This window comes from Ammospiza caudacuta, chromosome 19 (genome assembly GCF_027887145.1).
Source record: "Ammospiza caudacuta isolate bAmmCau1 chromosome 19, bAmmCau1.pri, whole genome shotgun sequence".
In the NCBI taxonomy this organism is placed as follows: Eukaryota; Metazoa; Chordata; class Aves; order Passeriformes; family Passerellidae; genus Ammospiza; species Ammospiza caudacuta.
In genome coordinates this window covers 615482-637808 of record NC_080611.1, presented here as the reverse complement: position 1 = coordinate 637808, position 22327 = coordinate 615482, and the positions used below count along the sequence as shown (strand labels likewise).

At 51.6% G+C, this 22327-nt stretch overlaps 1 pseudogene; it reads right to left on the bottom strand.

Moving 5' to 3' along the window:
• Positions 1-21433, bottom strand: part of LOC131566273 (zinc finger protein 501-like) — a 457422-nt pseudogene extending 435989 nt beyond the window's left edge.
• Positions 21434-22327: the final 894 nt, after the last annotated feature.

Here is a 22327-nt window from a genome sequence, read left to right as displayed (position 1 = left end):
AATCAGTAAGGAGTATCCTGAGCCAAAAGGCTGAGAAATGGCTCACTGATTCCCGAAGGCTAAAGTATGCAGACATCTTAATAGATAATGGTTTAGAGCTAATCATGAGTAACCAACTCAACCCTGCCCAGTTTTTGCATGGAGAAACAGATGAGAAACTAGTACATAATTGCCTAGAGGCCATAAACTATCAAACTAGAGTAAGAGAAGACATAACAGATCAAACACTACAAGGTGGAAAATGATTGTACCTCGATGGATCTTCATGGGTAATAAAGGGGCACATAGTATTGGGGTACGCTATAGTGCATGAAGGGTTAGAGGCCATAGAAAAGAGAAAGTTACCTTCCAACTGGTCAGCACAAGTGTGTGAGTTGTGTGCCCTAAAATGAAGTCTGGAAACATTATCATGGAAAAGGGGAACAATATATACAGGACTCAAAATACACTTTTGGAATAGTGCATAAGTTTGGAAAAATTTGGGAAGAGAGGGGGCTATTAAATTCAAAAGGAAAGGGACTGATTCATGAAAATTTTGTCTTAGAAGAGTTAGAAACCTTACAATTGCCAGAAGAAGTAGCAGTGGTCTATGTTCAAGGGCATCAAAAAGAGGCAACTCAGGAGGCACGAGGGAACAATTTAGCTGATTTTGAAGCTAAAAATGCAACTGAATCAGAGACAGATAAACTAATAATGGTATTAACACTCATAAAAGAAATGAAAAAAGTCCCCATATTCAGTGGGACAGAAGAGGAAGAACTCATTGAAATAGGAGTCAAGAAAGAAAACAAAGGGAAGTGAAGATGAGCAGGTGGGAGACAAATATTGAATAAACCCCTTGCCAGGAAAATGTTAGAAGGCATACGTGGAACAACACATTGGGGTACACAAGTGCTAGGTGATCAATTTCTAAGGGATTTGGGCTGCATAGGAATTTTCAGAATAGCTAAGCAAGTAACTGAACGGTGTGTGATATATTAAAAAGTGAATAAGAAAATCGTGAGGAAAACACCCAGGGGAGGGTGAGAACTAGCCTTAAGGCCCTTCCAAAACATCCAAGCTGACTTTATCGAGCTTCCCCAGGTACAATGGTGGAAGTTTTTGCCAGTGATAGTAGATCACGTGACTCATTGGGCAGAGGTGGTAGCCACTGTGAAAGCCGATGCCAGTGTTGTGAGTAAAACACTTCTAGAATCAATCATTCCCCAATATGGGAGGGCAAACAGGATTGATTCAGACCGGGAAACTCATTTCACATTCAAGATATTGCAGAAAGTTGTTCAGGCCCTGGGAATAAAATGGGAATTACACACTCCATGGCATCCACAGAGTTCTGGTTGGTAGAGAGGATGAATCAAATTCTTAAAAGAGTTAAGCTAATGATTGAAACCCAAATGTCATGGATAAAACGTCTCCCTATGGCCTTATTAAGAATTAGAACCCAATCCCAGTCAGATCTGGGGGTGTCACCCTATGAAATGATGTTTGAGTTACCCTTCCTGACCTCACCCCACCTATGAGGAAGGGGAAGCCAATGCTAAGAAATAACTGATGTCCATAGCACAAACCTTAGAAGGGCTAAGGCATAACGGGGCAATTCCTCAAACTACCACCCTGGATTTCAGAATGCATAATATTAATCCTGGGAATTGGGTGATGAATATGTCATGGTGAGATCAGCCTCTAACTTCTCAGTGGGAAGGTCCCTTTCAGGTACTGCTCACCATCGAATTGGCCGTGTGAACTGCAGAGCGGGGATGGACTCATGGCAACAGAGTCAAAGGCCCAGTACAAGAACCCAAAGAGTGGACTGTAACATCCAGGCTGGGTGAAACAAGACTGACTCTCAAGCAGAGACTGAAAGACAAGCAGGAAAACACCAAGACAACCAAAAAGTAGAGTCAAGCTTCCACCAACCAGCTAGAGAACTGTCTTCCTGTTTTAGTGGGTGAGAATTACCAGCATCTGTTGAGGAGAAGTACACAAGGGACTGAAAAAGGTAATGGGGCAGCATCCTTAAGAAGTAAGACAAGGAATAGAGGGCAAGATCGGGTTGGCCCCTTTGTTCACTACCAAGAAGGCTCCATAGCCCTGCTGTGGGTAGAAACCCTGTTGGCATGGTAAGGTGGGGACAAAAGGCCATACCAGACCTCTATCATTGCTCAGTTGTCTTTTAATTCAACAGGGACTGGAGGGCAGGACTTAATTGGCCTCTATGCTCATCCCTAACACACACTGATTATGGGTAGCAGCCACATAGGCACAGTAGGTGGGAGTCAAAGCCATACTGGACCTCTGTGATGCCCTTTTGTCCATTCCAAATAAGTGTGTCTAAGGAAAATCTGCGATTTTTTCTGCTGTTCCCACTGTCCTTGCCCACATCAACAGATGCTGGTATGACTCATTCAAGAGACAGAGAAAGTTTTTTACTTAATTGTTCGAGAAAAATTACTTCTAGAAAAAGAAAAGGGGGGTTTGTTATAGATGAGTAATTCTATGGTTGACTGTCACAGTTAAGGAGTTAATATTAAATATATGTTAAGAGAAGTTTTCTAGACGTATAGTTATCTTTCTCCTCCCCCTTGCATTGTTATCACAGGATGGCCTCTGTAGTCGGGGCATTTGGGAGGGTTGGCTTGTTACTATGGCAGCACCTGACCTCCAATCAAGGTGTAAGACAGTGATCTCCACCCCCGGACAGGGAAGAAGGAGTTGATTGACAAGACTTTGGGAGGGGCAAGAGGTATAAAAGACAGAACATCCATTTTGTAGATAAGCACACGGTGACGGAATCCTTTGCTCCCGGCACTGTGTTATTTTCTTTATTAAATCTTCTGTTGTATTTTGAAAAGATCTTAATAATTAAAATTTTTGAAAATGAAAATGGTTTCTCACATGAGGTTGGGAAATGTGAGGCAAGGTTGTCCACACTGGGTCAGCTCCAAGGTACAACTTCACTGACCTGGCCAGACCTCCTTAGGAGCACCCCTACATCAATATAAATCACTTAATGCTCCAATCAGCCCTTCTCCAAAGAGAACAGTAATAAAATACACTCTTTAAAATAGGATTACATATTACTTAAAAGCTCTTTGAAATATTTCTCCACAACTGTAAAAGGAAAACTGCCTGATGAACTGCATAAGAGCAGAGGGAAATCAAGGCAGAACCATGGTTTGTCAGGACTTGCTTGATCCTAATGAGCCCTGTGGTGCATTTGGAGCTGAGCACTTGAACCTCAGGGCCTGAGAGGAGATTGCACAAACCTTTCCAAGAGTCAGTCAGAAGAAAACACGAAAGTGTCTCAAAGCATGAATTTCACTGAGGTCCATTGCCAACAGGCTCCTCATGGACTCCTTGGAGGAGAGAATTGAAGGCCAGAATTGGAATAAACACCTCTCAGAGATTCAGAGTGCAAAGGAAAATCCAAAGTACCTTAAAAACCTTGAGTATCTGAAAGCATTAATGAGCCCAACTGAGTGTCAGTACAGAGCTCTCATGGGACTGATTAAAGCAGATAACTGGGGCCATGATTGCACAAATCTCTCGCAGTCTGTATCCAAAAGGAAACACCAAATACCTTAAAATAGCTGAAGTACCTTGAAGCATAAATGGCCCACTGGGTGTCATTACTGATAAAGACCCTCCAGGGACTAATTAAAGGAGATATTGGAGGCAGGGACTGCACAATCTTTTTCACAGAGTCTGTATCAAAAGGGAAACACCAAGCAGCTTAAATAACTGAAGTACCCTGAAGTATTAAGGAGCCCCACTGAGTGTTGTTATTGACAAAGCCTCTCCAGGGACTAATTACAGCAGATAATTGGAGGCCATGATTGCACAAACCTCTCAGAGACTCCAAGGCAAAAGCCAAACCCAAAGTCCTTTGAAAAACCCGCAGTACCTGCAGGGAGCATTCAGGAGCCCCCAGGGCCATTCCTGAGCAAGGCTCCCAAGGGACTCCTTCCAGCAGATCCTTGAGGCCACTGGGATGTGGGCTAGGGAGGGATGCTGAGGGCAGGACAAGGGGCTGCCAGTGCCCAGCCTGGCTGGGGCTGTGCCAGTGCCTCAGGACAAGGTGTCTCCTCCCAGCCCTTGGTGGCACAGGCTCTGCTGTTCCCCAGGGCACCAAGACTTGGCTTTTCTTTGTGCCCACCTATCATCCGTGCCTCCAGTTCTCTGCTCTGCCTGGGGCCTGGGGACACTTTCTCAGTCGTGTCCCTCCGTGGGACCCATTAAAAGTCCAAGAAACATTGGAGTTGGATTCTGCCTTGGAGTTCTGGAGAGGTTTCTTCAGCTCCCTCTCAGAGACTGATGTTCAGGGCCTGAGCACAAAGCCCCAGAGGCTCGTTAAAGTCCTTGTGCTGTGTCTGTGCTGATGAGATGGGCTGGGCTCCTGGCACAGAGGCAGCTCCTGGTAACCAAGAAGAGCTTCAAAAGCACATTTCTCTTGATGAGCAGCTCTTCTGCCAGCCCAGCAGGGCTGGGGCACTGCCTGCAGCCACCCTGGCCCCAGCACAGAGGCACAGAGAGCTTCAATCAGTCAGGGCTGGGAAGGTGCTGAGAAGTGCCTGGGGCAGAATCACTGCCAGCCCTTGGCACAGGAACCTCTGGCTGCGGGACAATGCAGCTGCAGCTCCTGGAGCCATCTCCTCAAGCTGGAACATCCCAATGCCTACAGACTCTGTGAGTACATTCTCTGATTGTCTCTTGTGCAGAGCAGCCAGGGGTGCCCAGGACTGTCCTGCAGAGCAGGGTCCTGCAGCCGAGGGCGCTGTGCTGGGGCAGGGACTCTGCTGCCTGCCAGGGACAGCTCTCAGCCAGCCCTGGCAGCTGCTCCCAGCACTGGGGGACAAGATCTGGGTGGGAGGAGACAGCTGGTAAGGCTTGGAAGTGTTTTCCTTGTGTGGGGAGGATGCAGCATTGTTCAGGACTGCTCCGTGCAAGGCATTTACCTGCAGAACATTTTCAAATAGGTTATACAGGGTGCACAGCAAGAAAGGAAGAAAGGGGCTGCATAAAAGGGGAAAATCCTGCTTTTTTAATCTAATGACCTGGGCTGCTTTGATGGTAATTGCCCAAAGATATTAATCTGTTAGTTTGGGTGAAGATAATGAAAAAATTTCTCTCAGATGTGAATAAACCAATAAGTGAGAGAAATCAGCACAAGGCCTCTCACAGGCAGAATCAGTGTCGCTTTTCCAGCCTCCTCAGGGTTGATCTGACGTTCGTATCAGACCCTGCAGAGCCAGAGCTGCCCCTGGGCAGTGCCAGAGCTGGGAGGGGTCTGCAGGGCAGAGCTGAGCCCCAAGGGCTGGGCTGGGCTCTGGCAGCACTGGCAGTGCCCAGCCCGGGGCACAGGGAAGCAGCTGCTCGCACGGACAGTTCCCAGCACCAGAGCCCTGGGAAGGCAGTGGGGAGAAAGTACCTCCAGGCTGTGCTGGGATATTTAAAGTCCTCTTCAAGCACAACTATTCCATGATTACTTTTTTACAGATCCTGATGCCAAGACAGAACAGATGTCTAACAGAAGCTCCATCAGCTACTCCCTCCTGCTGGCATTGGCAGACAAGCGGCAGCTGCAGCTCCTGTACTTCTGCCTCTTGCTGGGCATCTCCCTGGCTGCCCTCCTGGGCAACGGCCTCATCATCATCGCCGTAGCCTGCGGCCACCACCTGCACACACCCATGTTCTTCCTGCTCAACCTGGCCCTCAGCGATCTGGGCTCCATCTGCACCACTGTCCCCAAAGCCATGCACAATTCCCTCTGGGACACCAGGGACATCTCCCACACAGGATGTGCTGCACAGCTCTTTTTCTTTGTGTTCTTCATGTCAGCAGAGTATTTCCTCCTGACCATCATGTGCTACGACCGCTACGTGTCCATCTGCAAACCCCTGCACTACGGGACCGTCCTGGGCAGCAGAGATTGTGCCCACATGGCAGCAACTGCCTGGGGCAGTGCCTTTCTCAATGCTCTCATGCACACGGCCAATGCATTTTCCCTCCCCCTTTGCAAGGGGAATGCCCTGGGACATTTCTTCTGTGAAATCCCTCAGATCCTCAAGCTCTCCTGTGCCACATCATATCTTAGGGAACTTCGGCTTCTTGCTGTTAGTGCCTGTTTATTTTCAGGATTTTTTGTATTCATTGTTTTCTCCTATGTGTAGATCTTCAGGGCTGTGCTGAGGATCCTCTCTGAGCAGGGACGGCACAAAGCCTTTTCCACCTGCCTCCCTCACCTGGCGGTGGTCTCTCTGTTCATCACCACTGCAGTGTTTTCTCACTTGAAACCCCCTTCGATCTCCTCCCCACCCCTGGATGTGACCCTGTCAGTTCTCTACTCAGTGGTGCCTCCAGCCCTGAACCCCCTCTTCTACAGCCTGAGGAACCAGGAGCTCAAGGCTGCAGTGTGGAAACTGATGACTGGATGGTTTCAGAAACATTAAACTCCTGGCCAATTTCTGCAAACCACTTGAAAAAAAAGTCATCTTTGATCCTTCTTGTTGTTTTCATTTTGGGGCTTCTTTCTCTTTTTATTTTACTTTTTTAATCTTGTCCACTAATAAATATAATTGTTTTTGCCATTTTTCATTTTGTTTCTCTTCACCTTCCCTGTGGCCACAGACTGTGTCAATGAGCTCTATGTGCCTTTAAATTAACTAAAGGATGTCCCAGCAGAGTTTTCTGCAGAGATGCCCTTTAGTTGCCTTCTCTGGAGCTGCAGCAGCAATGTTTGTGTGCAGAGCTGAGGGCAGAGCAGTGCTGGCCCAGCAGTTGTGCCCAGAAGCAGCAGCACTTGATGTTGCCAGTGCTGCTGCCCTGGCCCTGCCCCGCTGCCCTGGTGGCCCTGGTGTTGCTGCAGGGCCTGAGTGCTCTTGGGGCCGGGCACAGTCCTGGGGGTGGCAGTGCCGGGGCTGCAGCAGGGACAGGCCATGGGCACTGCTGGGGCAGCGCTGATGCCTCAGGCCAGGCCCTGGGGGCTCCAGGCTCCTTGCCCAGGCTCTCACAGGAACCCACCCAGGCCAATGCTCAGCACAGAAAACCCCCGTGAGCAGCCCCAGGCTGGCTGTGGGCAGGCTGGGGGCAAACAGCATGGCTGGGGCTCTGCAAGGGCCCTGGGGCAGACGGGAAGGAGCAGCAGAGCAGGGGCTGATCCATCCCCAGTGCGCTGCACAGCCCAGGGCAGCGTCCCAGAGCGTCCTCATGGAGCTGCCAACAACATCCCCCCTCTGCAGCCCTGGCCTCTCCCCCAGCTCACACAGGTGCCCCATCCTTGCAGGCACAGACATGTCAGCACTGGCTCAGCAGCCCCTGTTTGCATTGCACGCAGCAGGCAGGAGCACCCCAATGCTGTTGGTGTTGGGACATGAACCTGAGGGAGCACAAATGCCATCAGCCCCTGGGGCCACCAAGGGCTGGGGGACACCAGGGAAACCACTCAGCTTTGTCCTGGCCTCTGCACTCAGCCAGAAAGTTTGTTCCCATCAGCTGGGAGTTTCCTGTCCCACTGCAGACGCTGTTGCTCAGAGCCAGGGCTGCCTGGCAGCCACCCCCAAACTACCCTGAGCATTTCCTTGACTTCATCTTTGCTTTCTTTACTCTCCCTGATACAAATTTCTCCCTCTTGCCCACCCCTGTTCCCTCCCCTGCAAACAGCCCATCCCTGTTTGCCCTTTCCTCTCTGGCCCCACTCCCCATTGCAGTTCCTGACTTGGCACCATGGGAACGTCCCTTGGGCAGCAGGATCATCCTACAAGTGCTGCAGGAATTGTCTGCAGGCTCCTGCATTGCCTGGTGCTGCTCCCTTGCCAGTGGCACCCCAGACCAGGGGGGCACATCTGGGCTGCTGTGTCTGGCTCTGGGGCTCCCTGTTCTGGGCACTGAGGAGGAGCTGCAGAGGCTCTGCAGGACTGACAGGATGGGCTTTGGGGCTGGCAGGAGAAGCTGAGGGACCTGGGCTGCTGGAGCTTCTGAAGAGGAGGCCCAGGGCTTATCCTGCAACTACTCCAAGGGTGGCTTCAGAGAATCCCAGAATCAGCAAGGTTGGGAAAGACCTTGGAGATCATCAAGTCCAACCTGTGCCCTGACACTGCCTTGTCTCCCTGGGCCTCCTCTTCTCCAGGATAAACAACTTCAGCTCCCTCAGCCGCTCCTCACAGGTCTTGTGTTCCAGACCCCTCCCCAGCCTTGTTGCCCTTATCTGGACATGCTCCAGCCCCTCCATATCCTTCCTAAATTGGGGCCCCAGAACTGGACACAGCACTCGAGGTGCTGCCCAACCAGTGCTGTGCACAGGGGAAGAATCCCTGCCCTGCTCCTGCTGGCCACACCATTCCTAATTCAGGCCAGGAGCCATTGGCCTTCTTGCCCACCTGGGCACTCTGCTGGCTCGTGTCCAGCCTGCTTTTCATTAGTCCCTGCAGGTCCCTTTCCACTTGACTGCTCTCCCGCCACTCTGTCTCCAGCCTGTAGCATTGCAGGGGTTCTTGTGGCCAAAGTGCAGGACCCGGCACTTGGACTTGTTGCACCTCACCTTGTTGGATTTGGTTCCTGGATCCAGCCTTTCCAGGGCCCTGTGCAGAGCCCTCCTACCCTACAGCAGATCCACATTCACACACAGCTTGGTGACACCATGCATCCATGAGTCCCTGGAATGTCCCAATAGTCTCCTTGATTCCATGAGGCCTCCCAGTTTCACAATGTCCCTCTGGTTCCACTGGACCCCTTGGTGTCACAAAGTCCCTTGGATCCTTGTGCCCTGCAGTGTCACAATGGCACCGTGGTCCCCCGAGGCCCCACAGTGTCACAATTGATCCTTGGTTCCCTGAGGTCTCACAGTGCAGCCATGCTCTCCTTGGTTCCACAGTGACACAGTGGCCTCTTGGTCCCAAGGGCCACCACGGTGTCAAACATGTTTCCTTCATTCCATCTGTCCCTGTGGAGCAACCCTGGGCCCTTGGTTCCATGGGGCCCTGAAGTGTCACAATGGCCCCATCATGACACCAGGTTCTGCTCTGTCACAATGCTCTGCATGGTTCCACAAGGCCCCACAGCATCACAGAGGCCTCCGTGCTTCCATCAGGACTCAGACTGTCACAATGGACTCCTTCCTTTCCTTCAGTCCCACAGTGTCACAATGCCCTCTTGGCTCTTTGCTGCCATGTCGTACACACTGTCACCATGGTCCTCTTAGTGTCACCAGGCCCTGCAGTGTCACAATGGACCCTTGCTTCCCCAGGGCCCTGCAGGGTCACAATCATCGGAGAATCAACCAGGCTGCAAAAGACCTTGGAGAGCATCAAGTCCAACCTGGGACCCAACACCACCTTGTCACCCAGACCACAGTACTGAGTGCCACATTCAGTCTTTCCTTAAACACCTCCAGGGACGCTAATTCACCCACCTCCCTGGGCAGCCCATTCCAATGCCCAACCACCCTTTCTGTGAAGAATTATTTCTTAATGTCCAGCCTAAACATCCCCGGGTTCAGCTGAAGGCTGTCTCTTCTTGTCCTGTCACTGTTCTCAAGGAAAAGAGCCCAACTCCCACCTGGCTGCACCCTCCTGTCAGGAAGTTGTAGAGAGTGATGAGATCTCCCCTGAGCCTCCTCTTCTCCATGGTAAAGAGCCCCAGCAGCTGCCTCAGCTGCTCCTCACAGTACTCGTTTTCCAGATCCCTCACCAGCCTTGCTGCCCTTCTCTGGACACGCTCCAGCCCCTCCATGGCCTTCCTAAATTGGGGAGCACGGAACTGGACACAGCACTCAAGGTGCTGCCCAACCAGTGCTGAGCACTGGGGAAGAATCACTGCCCTGGTCCTGCTGGACACACCATTCCTGATCTACAGGAGTTCCAGGGGTTGGATCAGGGAAATGGTGGGGAGGGGATAGGGACAAAGTGTGATTGATTGTCAGCCATGGAGGGTCTTGATCTTCATATCTAGTCAGACTGCATTAGAAGGAACTGGGGGCCAATATCAACTGGGGATTGCTGATACCAACCTATAAACAGGAAAACAGGACAAAACAGTTATCTCTGCATTGTTTTCAATATAGTATATTCACTTTGAATACACTTTTGTAATCCGTCTATATAACAGTAGAATTAAAATCTTGCATTATTTTCAAGGGATTTTCTTTTTTTGGGTGATTTGAACAAACGTTTAAGAACTTTTCCTATTGAATTCCTGAACAGCTCAAGAGAGAAGAGGCCTTTGGAGTAATAAAATCCATCAGCAACCTCCAAGGGGATGAGGATCCATCCCCATCAGAGCAGCAATGAACAAAAATGGGCACAGCTTTGTGGCTGCCCCAGCCCTGGGATGGGCCCTGGGCCTTGAGCAGGAGCAGCTCTTGAGGGCCCCAAGGCCGGGGCTCTTGTGCTGCCCTGGGCAGATGGGATGGCAGCAGGGGCTGCAGAGCTCTCAGCACCTCAGCCCAAGGGGAGCAGGGCAGCCAGGGAGCCTCCTTTGGCCTTGGCCAAGCACCTTCCCCCATGGCTGGGGCTGAGTCCTGTGGCAGCTGCAGCTGCTGCTGTGCCCTTGCCAGGGGCGGAGGCCGTGGGGCAGTGCCCAGAGCAGCCTGGCCTGAGCAGAGCTGTGGGGCCAGAGCCGGCTGGGCTGGGCTGGGGAGAGGCCCTTGGTGCTGCCCAGAGCTCAGGGCAGCGGGCAGAGCTTGCAGAGAGCTGGGCTGGGCTCAGAGAGCCTGGCCCAGAAACCATCAGTGTCCATCTCAGCATGGCTGAGCGTGCAGAGACGAAGAAGAGGACCCCAGGGTCTGCCAGTTCTCTGTGTGGGAGCTGAGCTTGTGAGACTCTGAGCCCTGCCAAGTGCTGGGGCTGCACCTCCATCTCCAGAGATGTGATAGATGGGAGCAGGGACAAATAATTCCTGTTGGATTGTTTCTTGTGTTTGCTTATACAGGTGACCTGGAGTCATATGTAGATGAGCTGTTTTGTTTCAGATAACTCTGGGAAATTGATAAGAATAATATTTTTAGCTGAAAATAATACTTCACACATAATACACAATAAGAAAGAAAAGACACATAATCAGAAGAGCATCTGAGTTTTTAAGAGCGTGATACTCATTGATGTCCCAGCAGTCAAAGCTGTTCACATACTTTCCTCAGGGCTTCCTTGAGATGAGAGGTGACCACCAGAGGCCAAGGCCAGCCAGAGCTCTCTGTCCTGGCAGCTTTTGTCTGGGACAACCCTTGAATACAGGGAATTTTCGAGGGGAGTTTCAATTTTGGCTGTGGTCACCTGGAAGGACAACTGATTCTTTCCTTAGGAAGGAAAGCACTGGACTCCAGTTCTCCAGGGGCTGATGAAAAGCAGCCCTCAATTCCAAGATCAGCTGGGCCTGTCAAGTGGGCCCTGGGTGGCCAAGCCAGCCAGATCTGTTCCATGTTCCCTTGGTTTCATGGTGCTCTGCAGTTTCACAATGTTCTCCTTGCTTCTGAAGTGCCACCATGGCCCCATGCTTCCAAGAGGCCCTGCAGGGTCACAGTGGCCCTTTGGTTTTGTGGGGCCCCACAGTGTCACAATGGTCTCCATGATTCCATGGGGCCTTGCAATGCCACAATACTCTCCATGGATCCACAGTGCCCTGCAGGATCACAACGGCCCTTTGGCTCCGCAAGGCCCTGAAATGCAGCAGTGGCCTCTTGGCTCCACAAAACCCTGCTGCTTCACATGGGCCCCTGGGGACCATGTGACCCAACAGAGCCACAAAGATGTCCTTGGTTCCACAAGGCCACACAGTGTCACAATGGTCCCTTGGATCCACGAGGCCCTGAAATGTCGTCATGGTTCCACAGGAAGGAAAGCAGGAAGGAAAGCATGGAGCCCAGTCTTCCAGGAGCTGATAAATAGCAGCCACTAGAGGCCAAGGCCAGCCAGATCTGTCTGTCCTGGCAGCTTTCATCTGGGAGCAACAGAATAAATATCTTGTATCTCAGATATAAATATTCTGTATCTCAGATTTATGGGATTTTGGGGGAATAATCCCAATTTCAGCCCATGAGCACCTGGATGAGAAGGCCAGTTCTTTCCCTCAGGCTGGTTTCAGCACTTCCTCAACACCAAGAGCAGCCTGACCTCCCTTCTCCATCCAGCACTGAAAGCTTTGCAAATCAGGAATTGTTCGAGCTGTTCTGTCCTCACTCCGGGACAAGAATCCTGATACAAGAACTTCATTGTGTTTATATACATAAGAGAACCATGTTTGTGTGAAATAAATTTTAGTATGGAAATCACTTGTGAATGGTGGACTCATCAGACCCTGCTGGGACACTGCACATGGCTCAGGGAAGAGTTTGTAATTGTGTGATTGTTATTTTAATTGTGTGATTGTTATTAAATTGTATCCTGTTCAACTGTGATCTTTTGGCTAGGTCCAGTGTGGGCTGGAGGGAGCTCAGATTTGCACAAGGCTGCTCTGAGTGCCAGGGCTTGGATGGGGGAAATGGTGGGGTTGGGGTAGGGACAGAGTCTGATTGATTGTCAGCCATGAAGGGTCTTGATTTTCATATCCATTCAAACTGCATGAGGAGGTACTTGGATTCACTCTGAAGATTGCACATGTCAATGAATTACTAGTGAAAAAAAAATTACAGGACCTAAAAAAAATTTTCTTGCTGTCTTTTTAATCTCAGGGTATTCACATTGAATAGGCTTCTGAAATCTGACTAATCAACCACAAAAGATTAGAACACTTAAATCAAATGACTCCCAGAGGCTTGGCTTGTTAAGGTGTTCTGAATGTTAATGAGCCCTGGGACACTGAATTCCTGCACTGGAGAGCTGAAGGCTGAACAAGCCTCTGGAGCAGGAAAATTCAGCAGCAGCCTCCAAGGTGCTGAGGATGTCAGCAGCCCCCACTGAGGCCATCCCTGCCCAGAGATTGTGGGGGAATGGGCAGACAAGGAGAGCATTCCTGGGGCTGGGGCAGCACAACTCAGAGGCACCAGCGGCTCCAGCTGGGAAATGGAGTGTGGAATGTGGCTGGGAAAGCCCTGCCTGGGCTGTGCCAAGCAGGACAGACAAGCCCTGACTGCCATGTCCCAAAACAACTCACTCAAGGAGACATTTAAAAGAAATTACAATTGTCTATGTCTTCTGATTTGGACTCACTGGAGAAATACCAACAAGAGATTCTCAAGAGCTCAAAAGAGGAAAACAGCCTTTACTGGGAACTTTAAAAATCAGAGAAATTTTGGCAAAAGCTTTAATATAACATTAAATCAACAAGAAACACTTCTCATAACATTACCTTGGCCCATTCAACTTTACAAACTCCAAGCCTGTTCCATTTTAAGTTAATAAAAATTTGCGAGAAGAGGGAATTAGAAAGAGGAAAATAAAAATAAGATTTAGAGAAGCACAGACAGAGCTACCAACTCCTGGATTCCAGCACGGTTCAGATGGAAATTCCAAGAGAAGGTAGGGCCAAGATGTGTGCTTGCCTTGGGGTCAGCCTGAAATACCCCTTGGTCTCCCTGGGCCCTTCCCCCAGGTGGAACTTGGGCTCATTTTGTCCCTCAAGAGTTGGGCTGGGGGCTGCAGAGGTGGCTGTGGAGCATTGCCTGTGCTGTGCCAGGGACTGGAAGCCATTGCTGGGCTGGGATAGAGGCTCTGGGGGGATTGGTGTTCCAGGGTAGGGCAGGGCTGACGTTCCAGGGCAGGGCAAGGCTGGACCTGCCCCTTACTGCCTGACCCAGAAATGTTTAGAGCCAACAATCTCCTCCAGTCTGTCACAACAGGGAATGTTGGAGGTGGAACCCAAATTTGGCCATGGGCACCTGGAGGAGAAGGACAGTTCTTTTCCATAGCACAGAGCCCCAGTGTTTGGAAGGCAGGTGAGAGCCTCACTAGTCCAAGGCCAGCCAGACTTATCAGGAATGGCAAATTTTGTCTGGGAGCAGTCTTAGGATTTAAGGAATTTTGGAAGTAGAATCTCAATCTCAGCCATTGGCACCTGGAGAAGCAGCACAATGCTTTCCCATAGAAAGGAAAGCATGGAGCCTTCCCCAGTGTTTCGGGAGCAGATGGGAGGTGATCCTTGAGAAACCACTTCCAGAAAGACTTGTCCTGGCAATATTTCTATGGGAACAATCGATGGAAATAAGGATATTCGTAGGTGAAATCCCAGTTCTGGACATGGGTGCCTGGAGGAGAACGACAGATCTTTTCCATAGGAAGGAAAGAATGGAGCCCCAGTGTTACAGCAGCAGATGAGAAGAGACCCTCAACTTGCCAAGGTCAGCTGGACCAGTCAGGCAGTCCATGGGAGGTCAAACCAGCCAGATCTGTTCTGCGTTCCCTTGGTTTTATGGTGCCCCGTGTTTTCACAATGGCCACTTGATTCCATACAGCCCCTCAGCGACCCTAGGGGTCCCATCAATTACATGAGGCCTTGCAGTGTCACAATGGTCTCCGTGGTTCCCCAGGCCCACAATGTCATGTGACTCCTCTGTTCTATGAGCCCTGCAATGTCACAATGGACCTTTGGACCCTGGGTGTTTGCAGTGTCACAATGGTCTCCTTTGGCTCCACAATGTCTCAATGGACCATTGATGAAAGGAGGCCCTTCTGTGTCACCCTGGAGCTTTGGTTCCATGCAGCCCTGCAGTGTCACAAAAGCCTCTTGGTTTCACGAGGCCCCACAGTATCACCATGGTCCTCTTGGTTCTGTGGGGACCCCCAGGGCCACAATGGCCCCTTGGTTCCATGAGGCTGTGAAGTGCCTTAATGGTCTTTCCATGGTTCCATGAGGCTTTGAAACATCACAATGGACCTTTGACTCCATTGAGTCTTGCAGTGTCACAATGGCCCCTTGGTTCCATGACACCCCAAAGTGTCACAATGGTCTCCATGTCTCCATGAGTCCCCGTGGTGTCACAATGGACCCCTGGTTTGATGGGGCCTCTCAGTGTCACAATGATTCCTACACTCCATGGAGCCACACAGTGTCAGTACAGCCCCCTCAGTTCCGTGAAGCCCAGAAATGTCACAGTGGTCTCCATGATTCCATGAGATCCCACATTGTCAGATTGGTCCCTTGGTGTCACAGGACCCCGCAGTGTCACAATGGTCCCTTGGTGTCACAGGGCCCCACAGTGTCACAATGGCCCCTTGGTCTCACAGGGCCCCAAAGTGTCACAATGGTCCCTTGGTCTCACAGGGCCCCACAGTGTCACAATGGTCCCTTGGTTCCATGGCCCTGTGCTGCTGCATTCCCCCCTCCCCTTCTCAGGCCGCCCTACCAGCTGAGAAATGCTCCTTGGGCCTCGGCCTTGGCCAACAGCCCCTGGGCTCAGCTCCTCTGCAGCTCATCACAAACACTGTCTGCTCCAGTCACTTCTGCTGCCCAAACAGCTCCTTTCTCTAGGAGCAGCCCTGGGAACTGTTTTTGTTCCCTCAGTGGCACAACATCCCTGTTCTCACACTGCCAAAGAAAGCTGTTGGTGCCAAGTGCGGCCAGGATGAGCCATTGCTGGGACTGCAGCCCCTCTCTTGGGGCCCTGCAAACAGCGCTCCAAAAGGAGCCCTTGGAGCTCTCCTGGGCCAGCCACTCCCTCTGAATGAGGCCTCTCCCAGCCGGGAACTCTCCCGTTTGCTGCACTCGGGGATCCTGAACAACGACGAAGCCTGGGCCGATCCCCCCACTCCTCCAGGCTCAACCCTTCACTCACTGGGGAGATGCCAAAGGATCCACAGTGAGCATTCTCTGCCCTCAGGGGAATTTCTTACAGGTGCCTTGCACTGACTCTTGGTGTCTGTGTGTACACAGGAGTGCCTGTGCTGGGGAAATGTGGCAGAAATGCTCCTCTCTGAGGGGCTGGAGTGCCTTGAATAGCTGTGAGTCCGGCCTGTAGGTAAGGTAAAGTCATGAAGTCTCAGCTAAGTGAAATGCTGCTAAGAGTTGTTCTTGTGCTAAGTTGTTATGTTTAATATAACTTATAAGCTAAGTTGAATATTGTGAAGTGTTATTCCTCTGTTAAATTTCTAACATAGGTTTTCAGTTAGGTTAAATACTGTTAAGTGCTTTTTAAGCTTTTAAGCCATATTCCTTTTATCCTTGCCCTTACTGTCCCTGTGTCACACACACAGACAGGGACTGTTCTCAGTTCATTTCTGGTTTGATTGCCTGGATTTGGTTTGGTTTTGTTGTTGCTTTTTTTCCGTGCTGTGCCTGAAGTGTCCAGTCAGGAACAGAGTGACTCTTGCCAAGGAACTTTGTGCTGTGTCCCTTAATATTAAATCTGGTTATTGCTGATCCCTTGCTGGGGATTTTTTCATCGCTCTCAAGCCCTCATTCGTAACAGGGTGAAGGAGTCTTGCCCCAGGCTCTGGCGCTGGGGGACATGGGGACGCTGCTGGGGGGTTCCTGTCCCCCTGTGCCACCCCCAGGGCCCCGGCCCCCCGTCCCCATGTGAGGCTCTGGGGTCGATCTCGTGGAACATCCTCTGGGGGAGGCTGCAGGGCTGGGGGCGGGGGGACCCGGGGGGACAGGGGACCCCGCTGTGCATGAACAGGGTTGGACTGCTCTGGGGGGAACTGTGAGGAGGGCCGGGGCAGAGTGACCTCCCCAGTGACGTCACACAGCCCCTGTGATGTCACACTGCCTCTGTGATGTCACACAGCCCGTTATGTCATAGAACCACCTGTCATGTCGCACAGCCTCCTGGGATGTCACATAGCTATCTCTGTGATATCATACTACCCCTGTGACATCACAACGCCCACTTTGATGTCACATGGACATCTCTGTTATGTCATACTGCCCCTTTCATGTCACAAAGCCTCCAGAGATGACACAATGCCAATGTGATGTCACAGAGCCAACTCTATGATGTCACCCTGTGATGTCATACAGCAGTGCTGCAATGTCACAGAAGACTTCTATGTCACAAAGTTACACTGTGATGTCACAGTCTGATCTACGATGTCACAGCCTCCTCTATGATATTACACAGCCACCTGGTGATGTTACAGCCCACTCTCTGATGCCACAGAGCCACACTCTATGATGGCAGAGTCTGCTCTATGGCATTACACCCTACTCTGTGACATCACAGCCAGTTCTGTGATCTCATAGAACACTCAAGAAGTCAGTGACATTGAAACACGGAAGTTTCTTGTACTTTGAAGAGATCGCTGTCAGGGACACAACTGAGAAAGTGTCCCCAGATTCCAGTTAGAGCAGAACACTGGAGGCAGTGACGGCACCTGGGGACAAGCAAGACAAAGGGGTCTCTGATGCTGAGCAAAACTTGGCTGTGTTTCAGGAATGCAAAGGGCCAAGGCCTGAGCCCCAGCCCCTGGCCAGGCACATCTTGACCCTCCCTCCTTGCTCAGGGCCATTCCCGGGATGGGCACTGGCATGTGGGGATGTGCAATGGCAAGGGCAGGAGCATGGGGCGGCCCCTGCCAGGCTGCTGAGCAGGGAAAAGGAGGCAATGAGGCCCCAGGCCTGCAAGGGTGACTTGTCTCCTGCTCCTGCCTCAGGCCCAGGCCCAGCAGCCATGGCCAAAGTGCTGCCCAAGTTGGCTCTGTCAGGGCTGTCTTGTAGCTGCTGCCCATCCCTGTGCCCTGTGCAGCCCAGGCTGTCCCACGGTGTCCCTGCCCTGCGCCTCTGTCCCTGCAGGCTGTCGGCATCCCCCGGCTGCCCCACCTGCCTGGGCCCTTCCTTTGCTGACAGCTCTGCTTCCTGCCTGCCTCTGCCTGCCCACGCAGAGACTTGAGCTGCTTCAGATTCCTGCTGGGGATGTGGGGCACCACAGCCCTGCCCTGCCAGGGAAATTCCTTTCTCCTGGTGTCCAGTTTGGGCCTCCCTATGTTCCCTTGGTGCCACTGTTTCCTTGTCATGCTTATATCCTCCATGAAGAAAAGCTCCAGAATCTGTGGAACCACCCTTCCATCCCTCCCATGCTACTCTGTTTTGTCCTCAGTCTCCATACCACTGAACCCAGAGCCCTCAGCCTCTCCCTGATGCTTATGTGATGAGGCCTCCAAACCCCATCTTGGGAGATTTTTGTGTCCTCTCCAAGACCTGTGAAAATGGAGAAGCAGTGGTTAAAGGATTTTTCTCCTAAATCTTGCAGTGACAGAACAAGGGTCAATATCTTTAAAATGAATGAGTGTGGATTTACATTTGATATAAGGAGGAAATCTTTTATAGTTATGAGAAAGGCACACAGCTGCAAGAGTATTTCCAGAGAAGTGGATGCCCAATCCCAGGAATTGTCCAAGATCAGGATGTTTGTGCAGCCTGACCCAGTGAAACCCTCTCATCCTCAGGGACAGAATTCCTGTAGTGTGGGTTCTCTGATGTGCTGGGTGCCCTCACAGCGCTTCTTGCCAGAATGTCTGCTGAGGGCAGCCAGGCTGCTGCAGGGGCAGTGACCTCACAGCCATCGCCATGGCAGCCCTGTCCCCTGGGCCTGGCTCTGCCCTTTCCTCTGCCCCTGCCTTGGCTCTGCTGCCATGAAGAGTTTTGTCATTAATATCTTGTCCCCAAGGTGCTGGGGCCAGTGGCTTCCCAGTCAGGCTCCTGGGGCAGAAGTGGCTTTTCAGAGCCCAGCCAGGAATGAGCCCTGAGGCAGCAGCTCTGCAGGCCGGGCTGCCAAGGGAGGCTTCTGGCCATGGCCTGCAAGCAGCTGCTGCTGCTGCCAAGGTGCCTTTGGTGCCTCAGGCTCTCCCTGGCACAGCTCCCAGCACGGCACTCTGCCCTTGTGCCTGAGCCCTTCCCTGTGCTGGGGCTGGCCTGGGGCTTTGCCTGCAGCGGGACCTGCCCTGCTCATGGCACAGGAAAGGCAGTTCCTGCTGCAGCAGGAGGCTCTGCCTGCAGTGGGCTCCAACAACTCCAGCAAGGCCCATGTTGACTTCAAAACTGCTTCTGAGAGTACTTTATTATAATAATTGTTATAGCTCCTGAACTGTGGAGTAAATAATTCTGGTAAAGATCTTTCTGTCCAATCATGATCAGAATCAGCTAGAGCCATATTTATATAAATTTATCTGGGATTCCATGATTAATCCTGTGGGACAAATTGGGTTAAAGTTGAATTCCACCTGTCAAATATTTTACATATAAACCTTTGAAAAATTCTGGGGCTAGGATTGGATCCAGCCACTCCCAGTCTCCTCTCTTAGAAGGAATTGTAGAAGTCTGGGGGCCCTGCAGGGTTTTGAGGATCCATGGCGGCTGTTGGGTGTATTTTCTCCATGTCATGACTCAGCAGGAGTTTCTCCAATAAAGAAATAAAGCTTTTGCCTGAAGCTCCCATTGTGCCCATGACCGGAACCCCTGTGAGTGTCTGAGACATCCCGGCTCTTTGGCAGCCTGGGGACTCCTGGGATGTCACTGTGGAGCCTCCGTGAGTGCCTGTGACAGATCAGTGCCTTTGCAGCACAAGGTGCCCTGGGATGTCACCATGGAATGGCTGTGACTGCCTCTGGCCACAGGGCTCTTTACCATCCCAGAAAGACCTGGGAGGTGTCCATGGAGCCCCTGTCTGTGCCTGTGACATTCCAGCCCTGGAACAGCCTGGGGACTCTTGGAAAGTCCCCACGGAATCCCTCTGAGGGTCTGTGACAAATCTGATCCTTAGCAGGCAACCATCACTGGGACCCTGTTGCTATGGTCAGTTTCCATGGCAACTATCACCAGACATTTATTGCTATGGTCAGAATCCATGGCAACCATCACCGTGACCCTGTTGCTATGGTCAGTTTCCATGGCAACCATCACCAGCCGCCTGTTTCTATGGTCATTCCCTTGCCAGCTCCATGAAGACCCCATGCCAGGGGTGGTTGCCATGGACACCAGCTCAGGCCTGCAGATGAGCCCATTGCCATGGCAACCATTGGCATCCCCATCCCCAAGCTCATGGGATCCCAGAACCACAGAATTGGCTGAGCTGGGAGAGACCCATCAGGATCCTCCAGAGGGAAGAGGTTCCCACAGCCCCAGCCAGGGACCCGCTCCCAAGGCTGTTGCCATGGCCACCAGGGCTGCGACCAGCTGGGATGCTCGGTTTCCATGGGCCGGGGCTCAGGAATGGGATTCCCCAATTTCCTGCTCCAGCTAAAATTGCACTGCCCTCGCTGCCCTCCCACCTCCCATGGAAAGCGCGAAAGGCAAAGATCCCAGGCTGGGATAAGAACAATTTATTTGGAACAGAAACAAAATAAGAAACAAATAGATCAGAAACAATATTGGTAACAAAAGTGATAAATAAAATTGTTTACAAGGAAAACTTAAACACAACTCACTGGGTCTGCCTGGCCACAATTTCCCCTGTCTGGAAAGAACACCCTTCTCCTCAGGAAGAGAGAGAGAGAGAGAGACCGTTTCCTGCCTCTGGAAATGACCTGAGGTGGGAGTGAATGTAATGACAAGGCCGTGGCCAGACCCTCATGTTCTTCAATCACACATCACGTCATTGGCAGGTGCAGGAAAAGGGACAGGTGTCTTCCCAGACGGCATCACGAGGAACATGGACCACCAGGGCTCTTCCCAATGTGGGACCTCCAACGGGGGATGAAGCTGGAACTGGGCATAAGGCTCCCCCTGCAGTTGGAGCATTTGCAGGGCTTCCCTTACCAATGAATCTGTTGGTGTCTGGTCAAGTGAGAGCTCTGGGTGAAGCTCTTCCCACACTGGGGACACTCATAGGACACTCCCTGGTGTGGATGCGCCAGTGGGTGATGAGGGTGAAGTTTTGCTTTAAGGCCTTCCCGCAGTTTGGGCAGTGGAAGGGCCTCTCATCCATGTGAATCCACTCATGCAGGAGGAGATTGGAGCTGCTCTGAAACCTCTTCCCACAGGTTGGGCACTTGTAGGACCTTTCCCCAGTGTGGATGCGCCGGTGGGTGACAAGGTGGGAGTTGTTCTTGAAGCCCTTCCCACAGTCAGGGCAGAGGAAAGGCCTCTCCTTGGTGTGAATCCGCTGGTGCTGGAGGAGATGGGAGCTGGTCCGAAACCTCTTCCCACACTAGGGACACTTGTAGGGCCTCTCCCCAGTGTGGATGCGCAGGTGGGTGATGAGGGCAGAGCAGCAGCTTCACCCTTTCCCACATTCCCCACACTCGTAGGGCCATTCCCCAGTGTGGATCATCTGATGGCAGATCAGGGTGCTACTCTGCCTGAAGCTCTTCTCACACTCCAAGTAGTTGTGGCGCTTCTCCCCATCATGAAGCTGCTCATGGACCACCAACTTAGAGCTCTGGCTGAAGCTCTGTCCACCTTCCTGGTACAGAGTGGGTCTTTCCTACTCAGAGCACCCTGGGCTGTGTTTGAAGCCCCTCCTCCTTTGGAATCTCCGTGGATTTTCCTCCCCACTGTAATTCTGCACTGTGGAGTCACTCAAAACTGCCTCTTCCATGAGGTTCTGCCAAGGAGATTTTTCCTCCCTGGTGTCCATCATCCGCCTCTTGTCTGGGGGAGGAAGGACAGGAGAAGATGGGATTTGCCTCCACACCAGAGGGAAGGGGAAGGAGATTCCCCCAGTGCATCCCCAGCAGGACAGTGTTGGCAGCAGGGTTGTCCTGCATGCAGGGGTCTGTGCTGGGCTGGGAGATGGAGCAGGAGAGAGGGGGAAAGGAGCACTGACTTCCTCCTCACCTGCCTGGGTGTCCCGGGGCTCCTTCCTCTTCCTTGCAGCCTCCTCCTCCATCCAATCAAGGTTTGGGAATGGGAAGTCCTGTTCTGGGAAGAAAACAAACGGTGCGCACATTGTCTTTTGTTCTGGTTTGAAGGCAAACTTGGGGTAGGGTCTAAGTCGGAGTTACAATTTAAGAAGAAAATTTAGATCAGGGCAGTGATACAGAATCACTGCCTTAAACTGACAGAGTCAGGATATAACCTGACACCCTGGTAGTCAGGGTGGTGGCAGCAGTCACATTAAATGGTGGCTTCAGTCCTGTTGGAGTGATGAACATGATTCTGTCAGAGCAGTGATCCTGTAAAAGGGTCTCGTCTGCTTCTGAAGGTCCAGTGGTGGTTATGGAGCTCTTGTCCTCTGGGAATCCAGTAGGCAAGCTGCTCCTGGTGTTGCAAGGCTCAGCTTATATCCAGGTAGGAATGCTTGGATCCTCCCCCTGGGCGGAGCATCCCACAATGGAATGATGGAATATTATCAGTCCTGCAGTGACACTCAATGGCCCATTAGCAGAAGATATCTCCCCTGGAGGGCGTTATCAGGGGTGAGTCATGCAAGAGATAAAGAACACTGCCCCACCTGTTTATAGCAGTTGATGAAGATGGGGATTGAAAACATGCATTTGGTTACATCTTACATTGCAACCTGACACAGTGG